The sequence below is a fragment of the Rhincodon typus genome, chromosome 38 (genome assembly GCF_021869965.1).
Source record: "Rhincodon typus isolate 14 chromosome 38, sRhiTyp1.1, whole genome shotgun sequence".
NCBI lineage: Eukaryota > Metazoa > Chordata > Chondrichthyes > Orectolobiformes > Rhincodontidae > Rhincodon > Rhincodon typus.
In genome coordinates this window covers 7,145,075-7,151,147 of record NC_063369.1, presented here as the reverse complement: position 1 = coordinate 7,151,147, position 6,073 = coordinate 7,145,075, and positions in this window count along the sequence as shown.

Here is a 6,073-nt window from a genome sequence, read left to right as displayed (position 1 = left end):
GGTGAAGGCCATAGAAGGATTTGAAAATATGGATGAAAATTTTTAAAGGGTACTGGGCCAGGAGTCAATGTCAGTCTACAAGCACAGGAATGTACAGGATTTGCTGTGGGCCAGGATCCAGTCATATTTGTTACATAATATTCTAAACAAAACCATTTAGATTGCTTCGGTTTAATCAATTGATATTTTATAATTTATACAATATTATATTTTATTATAATAGAACTGTTACATCAAGCATTACTCTGCTTCTATTAATTCGGATCTGTGTGCAAGATCATTGATCTATTGGCTGCTAAGTCTAGCTGCTGTAAAAGGGAACAGACAATCTAAGGATGGCTGTTTTTAGGTTGCCTTGTAAATATCTGGCCATATATTAGAACAGGCAGGCAATAATTACCTTTTTTTAACGTTAAAATTTGACAGTATGAGTTGCCACATCTGAAGTACGGTACCTGGTACATGCCATCTATAATGTGACAACTGAAGTGTGAATGCTTGTGGACTTCTGAAGTGTCATGGCAGCTGTGTGGCATCTCGAGTGTGACAGACAAATATTAGAGGCAGAGGAACTACAAATGTAGACAAACAAATAGAGTCATAGAGTTATATATCATGGAAACAGACTCTTCGGTCCAACCCGTCCATGCTAACAAAACATCCTAAACTGATCTAGTCCCATTTGCCAGCATTTGGCCCATATCCCTCTAAACTCTTCCTATACCCATCCAGATGCCTTTTAAATTATTTAATTATACCCATCTTCTCTACTACCTCTGGCAGCTCGTTTCATACACAGACCACCCTTTATGTGAAAAAGTTACCCCTCAGGTTCTTTTTAAATCATTTCCTGCTGACCTTAAACCTATGCCCTCTAGTTTTGGACTCCCCTACCCTCAGAAAAAGACCTTGTCTATTCACCCTATCCATGGCCCTCATGGGTTTATAAACCTCTATAAGCCTCCTTAGCCTCTGATGCTCCAGGGAAAGAAGCCCCAGCCTGGACAGTGTTACCTCTATAAATGGCACTGTTGTAAAATATATTGAGGGTGTATCACTCCACTGTAAGATGAATTTTTAAAAGGCTGATGTGGCCTTAAATAGTGGACAGTGAAGAAGGTTACTTCAGAGTACAATGGAACCTTGATTAGATGGGCCAATGGGCTGAAGAGTGGCCCATTAATTTCGATAAATGTGAGGTATGGCATTTTGGTCAGGCAAACCAGGTAGGTATATACAGTAAATGGCAGGGCCCAGGGGAGTGCTGCCAAACAAAGAGACTAAGGGTGCAGATGCATAATTCCTTGAAAGTGGAGTTGCAGGTAGACAGGGTGATGAAGAAGGCATTTGGCACACTTGCCTTCATTGGTCATAACATTGAGTACAGGAGTTAGGGTGTCATGTGGCGGCTGTACAGGACATTGGTGAGGCCACTTTTGGAATACTGCATACGATTCTGGTCGCCCTTCTACAGGAAGGATAGTGTTAAACTTGAGAAAGTTCAGAAAAGATTTACAAAGATGTTGCTGGGACTGGAGGGTTTGAGTTAATGGGAGAGTCTGAATAGGCTGGAGCATTGTTTCCTGGAACATTGGAGGCTGAGGTGTGACCTCATAGATTTATAAAATCATGAGAGGTATGGATAGGGTGAATAGCCAAGGTGTTTTTCCTAGGGTGGTGGAATCCAAAACTGGAGACCATAGGTTTAAGGTGAAAGGAAAAAGATTTAGAAAGGATCTGAGGGGTAACTTTTACACAAAGAGGGTGGTGCATGTATGGAACGAGCTGCCAGAGGAAGTGGTGCAGGCTGGTACAATTATAACATTTGCTAGCATTTGGATGGGTATATGAATAGGAAGAGTTTAGAGGGATGTGGGCCAAATGCTGGCAAATGGGACTAGGTCAGATTGGGATGTCTGGTCGGCATGGATGAGTTGGATCAAAGTGTCTGTTTCTGAGCTGTACGACTCTATAACATAACTCAGTTATCTATTACTGTTTATCACAGAATTTACTGTAGGGAATATATGTTATATAAAGTAATGCTGTTGATACTGTGGATATTGAACAGTACAGATGAAGTGTACTTGAAAGCTCAGGGTTCAATTGATGTTGGAAAAATTTATACATATAATAGAAATATTGCTACATTCACTGTACATTATACTGTGTAGATTTAGCATACTATAGTAAAGAACTGGCATGGACTACTTGCATAAAGAAGTTGTAAACAAGAAATGTCAAAGAAGAAGCAAGCTTGTAAATATGTTGTACTTTTCAAATTGCGTGTGGCTTGAGAGCAAGTCTGAACATTGAACTCGACAAGTCTGGTAATTAGCTAAAGGAAAAGTAAACGTTCAAGGTTCTAGTAAAACCTCAGCACCCAGATCATTTTATAAGTGGTCACAAGATAAATACAGACAGGAAATGCCTTCCCACCATTCTAGCTCAGTCATTTAGAAGGAAATTACAGTCTCCCCAAACCTCTTCACAGTGTCTGGGGTACACCCTCTACTGTAATTGTAAGATCAATCCAATTGTTAGTCATTCCGTGTGGCGATTATGTTCCTCATGTTGGCACTAAAGGTCCCACTTGCCAGTTTGAATCAGCATCCCCTACCCTACTGCTATTGTTTAACTTGAAGCGGTGTGCTGAATGGAACTTTCTGACCTGTTTCATAAAATTACATTTGTCTCTAAGTTCCATTTAACTTGTTTCTCTGGACCATCCACTTAACTCTCTGCTCCAATTTCTAGCAGGAATGTCATTTTGAAACATAGTCATGATTGTAATGTGACCAATTAGTGGAGCCAATTAGTGCACAGCAAAATCCAACTAACTGATATAACCAGTTAAAGGGCTATGGGGAAAGGGTGGGAGAGTGAGACAGGGTGAATTTAGAAAACCATTGTGAACCTAACGGGAAGAATGGCCAGTGTCTGTGCTGTAACCATTCTATGATTCAGAATCCGTTTTACTGATGCTGATTGAAGGATAAATATTAGCCAGGACACCCTGCAGGACTCCATTGCTCTTGCTGCATTCTGCCATGAATCTTTTATATCAACCTCAGGGAGGACAGATAGGACCTTGGTTTAAAGTCTTGTTGGAAACACAGCACTTCAACACTGCAGCTCTCCCTCAGTATTGAGCTGATGTGTAAGCCTGAATCATGTGCTCAAGTCTTTGGTGGAGACACTTGCACCCATAGCAAAGCACATACAGAATATGCAGTTCAGTCTTCAGTGTGATTTACATTAATTTTCTCTTGTTCTTTTATAAAATATCCATTTGCTAACACATTCATCAGATGAGCTCAAAGTGAAGTTCTTTCTTGTGATGTTAAGGTCACGGAATCAATCTCTTATTTCCCCTCTCTTATTTCTCCTGTTGTATTCCATTGACTAGCTGTACCAATGTAGATTCTGCAGTTAATTTGGTAAGTACTTCCCAATTCAACATTTTCTCCTACTTTCTTCAACTCTTTCCTTGGGACTTTTTGCAGTCATTGAGATGAAGGATGGTGAAGGTGTGGAGGGGGTTGAAAACAGTCCATCCTGGACTCTTGTTTACAGTGGCAAACACTACCTGTTCAGCTCTCACACAATTCAATGTAACTTGATGCTTTCCGTATTCTGCCTCAGCCCAAGCTCAGAGATGTATCTGTTCTTTAAATGTCACCCTTTTTTGCTACTTACTGCATCCTTCGGTGTGTCTGACTGGCATTAACAATATGCTTTTCAGAATGGAGGCCTGTGACGAGTTGTGTGCCACAAGGATCGGTGCTGGGTCCACTGCTTTTTGTCATTTATATAAATGATTTGGATGTGGACATGGGAGTTATGGTTGGTAAGTTTGCAGAAGACACCAAAATTGGTGGTGTAGTGGACAGCGAAGAAGGTTACCTCAGAGTACAACAGAATCTTGATCAGATGGGCCAATGTGCCAAGGAGTGGCAGATCGAGTTTAATTTAGATAAATGTGAGGTGCTGCACTTTGGAAAGGCAAATCAGGGCAGGACTTACAGGCAATTACAGCAATGGTAAGGTCCTGGGGAGTGTTGCTAAACAAAGAGACCTTGGAGTGCAGGTTCATATTTCCTTAAAATTGGAGTCACAAGTAGATAGGATAGTGAAGAAGGTGTTTGGCCCTCTTGCCTTTATTGGTCAGTGCTTGAGTATAGGAATTGGAGGTAATGTTGCGGCTGTACAGGACATTGATTAGGTTACTATTGCAATACTGCATGCAATTCTGGTCTCCCTGCTACAGGAAGGAAGTTGTGAAACTCGAAAGGGTTCAGAAAAGATTTACAAAGATGTTGCCAGGGTTGGAAGGTTCGAGGTATAGGAAGATGCTGAACAGACTGGGACTACTTTCACTGGAGCAACGGAGGCTAAGGGGTGACCTTCATAGAGGTTTATTACATCATGAGGGGCATGGATAGGGTAAATAGACAAGATCTTTTCCCCAGGGTGGGGAATCCAAAACTAGAGGGCATAGATTTAAGGTGAGAGGGGAAAGATTTAAAAGGGACCTAAGGGGCAACTTTTTCACGCAGAGAGTGGTGTGTGTATGGAATGAGCTGCCAGAGAAAGTGGTGGAGGCTGGTACAATTACAACATTGAAAAGGCATCTGGATGGGTATATGAATAGGAAGGGTTTAGAGGGATATGGGCCAATTGTTGGCAAATGGAACTAGATTAATTTAGGATATCTGGTAAGTATGGACAAATTGGACTGAATGGTCGGTTTTCATGATGTACATTTTTGATTCTATGACCCTAGAGACAGATTTTAGCAGTGGGCCATTCCCAGTAAAGGAAATGGATTCAGGCAGCCCAGTTTTGAGCAATACTTAGTCTATGTGACCTTCCAGACTGAGGTTTTGATCACTTAATGGAGGGATATCGGAGAGGAATTTTGCAGGGAATTTTCTTCCCTTATTGGCTCTGGGTATTTTCTGTCTCTCCTTGATGATTACGTTGCTGCTGAGGGCAAGTGGGGAGAAGGTGCTGAGGAAGTGTCTAGTCATGATTCTTCCACCATCATGTAGCAGGCAAGCTTTATGGGTCAATTGATTGTTCATCAATAGCTCCCATCAGCAGACAAGCAAAATCTCATTTTGATTTTGAATGGAGTGAATTTGAATCGAGTGTATGGAGGTGAGAACTTTTATTCTTATCTCATCTTTGGAATATCTCTCATTGAAGGTTCATATCACTTGGTAAGCTGGAGAATAAGAACATAAGATCATTGAGAAATAGGAGGAACAGCTCATACTCATACAGTCCCTCCAGCTTGTTTTGCTATTCAATAAGATAGTGCTGATCTTTGACCTCAACTGTGTTCTTTGCCACTATCCCTTGAATATACAGAACAACTAAGTATGCCCAGCCTTCTGCAATAGAGAATTCTAAAGATTCAGGTTTTCTTTTATTCCTTTGTGGGATGTGGATGTCACTGGCAAGGCAAACGTTATCCATCATAATTACCTGTGAACCTGGTGCCTCGCTAGGCCATTTCAAAGGCCAGTTCAGAGCCAACCACATTGCTGTGGGTCAGGAGTCATATGTAGACCAGACCAGATAAGGAAGGAAAAGATCTAGACACTAGCATCCCAGACAGATTGACTTTTACAACGATTGCTGATAGCTGTGGGCTATCATTGCTGAGACTAACTTCCAATTCCACATTTATGAATGGAGTTTAAATTCCATTATCCTGCTGTGGTGGGATTTGGACCCATGTCCTCAGAATGTTAGCCTGATATCTGTATTACTACATCTCCACCATCCGATCTTAGTAAATGGCTAATAATGCTGTATGTTCTACAATACACTATCTACAACAGCAAAGAAGAAAGTCACAAATCACACAAATTTCTGCTATAAATGCATTTCAGTTTTGAATTACCTTACTTTTCACTCTCTTGAACATGTCAGTTGTATGCATAGCTTTGAACTTATGGAACTTGCCTTGCTGAATCATGCACATGACTACAGAAAGCGTGTTGCTTCACAGTTGTTGAGCTCTGTACATCTCCTCCAAGTTACTTTTCCAGTTTCCTTTCCA